The sequence below is a fragment of the Mus caroli genome, chromosome 19 (assembly GCF_900094665.2).
Source record: "Mus caroli chromosome 19, CAROLI_EIJ_v1.1, whole genome shotgun sequence".
NCBI lineage: Eukaryota > Metazoa > Chordata > Mammalia > Rodentia > Muridae > Mus > Mus caroli.
The window spans coordinates 38,419,480-38,423,701 of NC_034588.1; the positions used below are offsets into that span (position 1 = coordinate 38,419,480).

Consider the following 4,222-nt stretch of genomic DNA (forward strand, 5'->3'; position numbering starts at 1 on the left):
CCCCTCCCTCTGGGGGTCTCCCTACCCCCTCCCTGCAGCCCAGGCCACCTGCTCCCTCTGCACGGATGAAGAGGAGCTGGCCTGGCACATTGCTTCTGGCAGGCATGCTCCACCAAGCCAGCTCAGCCTGCCGTCCACTTACAGGCAACCCCCATAGGAAAACACAGGGTCACATCTCCCTGTCCTAGTGGAATGGTCCATGCATGTACTGAGGCCCCTCATTATGGCAGTTGAGGGTCGTTGCCTTCTAGATAACTTTAGAGAGAGAGCCTTCCCTCCAGCTTTTATACAAGGGCCCATCTCCCCCAACCCCCAGGTCACTAGGGCGGGGAACCCAAACTGCAAAAACAGTGATAGCATGCCTGCTTCCCAGGGTTCCATCATCACTGCTTATGAATATTGATGGCTCCAGGAAGCCCTGGGACTGGATCGCTCATCAGTGAACCTGGTCCTCAGACAGCCGCAGTCAGGAAGGAGCAGAGGGGCAGGAATGTGTGAGTATGGAAAGCTTAGAGGTGGACCAGAGGGACAGGCACAGAGGCCTGAGGGCTCCCTACAGGGCAAAGCACTTCAGAAGGTCTTACAGGACAAGGAGACATTGGTTAGACAGCTGCAGAGTGTGACCCGACCCCTCAGCAAACACAGCAGCTGGGACAAGACACCAGCAGAGGGACAGCCCCTCAACAGAGATGCACAGTGGTGTGTGATTCTTCTTCTCGCTGTCTAGAAATACCTGACAAGGGCAACTTAAGCCCTGAAGTAGGCATGGTGGTGCGTTTTTAATCAGATGTTCCAGAATCAAAGGTAGGCCAATCTGTGCGTCCAAGCCTGGTCTCCACAGAAAATTCCAGGTCAGCCAGGGCTACCTAGTGAGACTGTGTCCAAAGGGAAAAGAAAAGAAGGGTTTGTATTGGCTCGAGGTTAAAGGGAATGGACCGTCACAGGCCAGGCTCAGTGGCAGGAACATAGGGAACTGATCCTGTTCTGTCAGCGATCGATCAAGAAGCCAAGAGCTAAAAGCTGGGGTTCTGCTTGCTCTCTCTCTCTCTCTCTCTCTCTCTCTCTCTCTCTCTCTCTCTCTCTCTCTTCTCTTTACTCAGTCTGGGACCACAGCCCGTGGCACTGACGCTGCCCGTACTCACGGTAAATCTTCCCTCCTCAGCCAAACCGCTCTGGGAACATCTTCACAGACATGCCCAGAGGTTTCTCTTCAAGGCGGCTCTAAATCCTGGCAAGTTGGTTTTGCTGACATCACAAGGATCTGGAAGAGATGAGTCACATCCCAGAGGCCCCGGGCCCAGCCATCCTCCGGTTCTGTACATTTGCCTATGTCACCCGGCCTGTTCTCGTGCTGAAACGCACGTCTGGATATGGAAGTGCTTAGACATGCACTGTCTCTGGAACATGTTTGCTTTCAGGGAAGGGACCCAGGTGGTAACAGGACAATGTCCACATCCACTTACTTTCTGCTCTTTGGAGAGTTTATCCCATACGGTGTGGTGTAACTACCATCACACACGTGCTATTTGAAAAGTCATTTGGGAGTGCCCACTACCTATGCTGATTCCTCGGAGCATAGGTCTACTTTGTGGGTTTCCAAAGACTGTGGCCTACGAGCCAAGGTCTGGTGTGCTGAGGTGAGGAGTTTGAACACTGTGGTGGTTTGAATAAGAATGTCCCCGCCCCCCCCCCCCATAGACTCATGTGTGTGTGTGCTTGGCCTGAAGGAGGTGGCTCTATAAGGAGATGTGACTTGGTTGGAGTGGGCGTGGCCTCGTTGGAGGAAGTGTGTCACGGTGGAGACGGGCTTTGAAGTCTCATACGCTCAAGCTACGCCCAATGGGAGACACAGTCTCCTTCTGCTGCCTTCAGGTCAAGGTGTAGAACTTCCAGTCCCTTCTCCAGCGCCATGTCTGACTCCATGCTACCAGGTTTCCCACCATGGCGATAACAGGCAAGATAACAAGATAACCGCAAGGCAGCCCCAACTACGTGTTTTCCTTTATAACATTGCTGTGGTCTTGGTTTCTCTTCACAGCAATAGAAACCCTAACACAGACATGTGCTTGAACACTCTAGGGAACCACTGAAGGAGCCTTCGGGCCCTGACAAGGGAGCTGAGACCTGCCTGCTTTCTCTCCATTAGCAACGAGGAGGCCTATCAGAAGAGAAAGTCCAGAATAGGTCCAGAAACCGAGGTAAGCGATGGAAGGAAATCTAAAACGTACTAACTCTTGGACTGGCAAGATGGCTCACTGTCACTGAGTCACGGCACCATTGCCGGGCATTGCTTTCAGCCCAACGCTCACAAAGTTAACACAAATATGCAAAAACAAAACAAACAAACAAAAGGTTAAAGTACAGTTAGTGGCCCAGTGGAGGGAAGAAACTCGCTGGCCTCCTGTGTCAGAAGAGTCGCAGGCTGAGCTGTGAATGACGCTGGAGCTGGCTCTGTTGGACCACACACCGGCTAGGAGTCCTGAGAGGCTGGTACCAGCAAAACTTAGCTTTTTTTCTTTTTTCTATTTTGAGATATGGTTTCTCTGCCTGTCTTGGCTGCCCTGAAAGCCAGAGATCCACCTCTCTCTGTCTCGTGAGTGCTGGGATTAAAGGTGTGTGTCATCACTGCCCTATGTGACCTTAAGTCTCTAAACCCCCAGACATGTTCAGACTCCCAAAAGGCTGAAGCGCCTGAGACACACAGTACAGACTAGAGCAATGGCTGGCTCACTCGGCCTAAGATGAAGTGTCTTCCAACAGAGTCACCCTGTGTGGTCAGGACAACGCTGGCCTATTAAGCAAGAGACAAGCAACTAGAGGAGGGGAAGAAGAGAGCGGAGCCACCAAGTCCGGTGTACCACAGTGTGCTCAGTCACTACACAGATGCTGAGTGTGAACCAGGAGTGCCCGGGGCGGGGGGGGGGGCAGGGGGGAGGGATGGGGGGGGGAATCTCACCAGGCTCTGCACACCTCGACTGTAGTTCTCAAATTTGAAAGGTTTTTCACCATTATCTCTTCACATGTTTTTGTCCCCTCCATCTGGAACCCCACATCCACAAAAAAATGTCCTCTTGAAGCCACCTCCCGGCTCACCGGTGCTCTGCCCATAGTTTTACAACCTGCTTCTGTGTTTTGTTTTTGATGAGTTTGTTACTGTGTTGTTACATTCAGTGTCTTTCCTCTTTGGTCGTCTAACCCATCATCAAGACCATCTATTACGATTTCCCAAACACTGCAGGTTTTTATCTCAGGTTACAACACTTAAGACTGAACCTAGGGCCTTCCAAAAGTCCAAGCAAGCCCCATACCACTGAACTACGTCTTCAGCCCTCTTCGTTTGCTTTTGAGATGTGGGCTCCCTAAGTCGCCCAACCTAGAACTCATTCTGTAGCTGCTGAAAATACATGCTCGCACCAGCAGCTCCGTCCCACAGATCTTTACTTTTATTTATTTTATGTGTCTGGGTATTTTGCCTGTGTGTACGTTTGCTTGTTTGCACACCACATGTATGCCTGGTGGCTGAGGAGACCAAAAGAGGACATCAGATTCCCTGGAACTGGAGTTGCAGATGGCTGTGAGGTGCCATGTAGATTCTGGGGAGTCCTCTGCAGGAGCAGAAGGTGACCTTAACCATGGAGCCGTCTCTCCAGTCCAGCCCCGACGCCCAATTTGTCCTAATATGTTTGCTTCCTTCTATTTTCTGTTCACGTGGAATAGAGTTCTAATTTATTGATTTTTGTCATCTGTGTCTCCAGGCCTGCTTTGACTGATTGATTTTTCCTCTTCATTATGGTCCAATTTTCCTATTATTTTCAATCTGAGTAGTTGTTAATTAGTATGAGGCTGTGTGAGTATATGTGTATGTATGTGTGTGTGTGTGTGTGTGTGTGTGTGAGTGTGTGTGTGTGTGTGTGTGTGTGTGTGAGACTTGCTGTCTTTGTTTTGTTGTTACTGTTTTGTCTTGTTGTTTGTTTTTGCCTTTGTCGTCAAAGACGATCATAAACCTCAGAATGCAGCATCCTCCTCTCTCAGCGCGCAGAGCGATTGGGGCTGGCACTAGCTATGTTTCTTGTCACTGTGACAAAGTCCCTGCAGAAGCAACTTCTTCAGGAGAGGTGTTTGTCTGAGCTCATTTCTGAGGCTCATTTCTGTCCTGACTGCAGCCTGGGGCCTGCCTTGTTCACATCTTAGCAGATCGGGTAGCAGAGGCCAGGCCAGAGCT

General features: G+C 50.7%; 1 long non-coding RNA gene across 1 annotated transcript; it reads left to right on the forward strand.

The window, feature by feature from the left end:
• The first annotated feature begins 553 nt into the window (after positions 1-553).
• Positions 554-3,741, forward strand: LOC110285209. The gene is made up of 3 exons (XR_002377034.1): positions 554-804; positions 1,163-2,198; positions 2,761-3,741. It is a non-coding gene; the product is annotated as an uncharacterized LOC110285209 (long non-coding RNA).
• Positions 3,742-4,222: the final 481 nt, after the last annotated feature.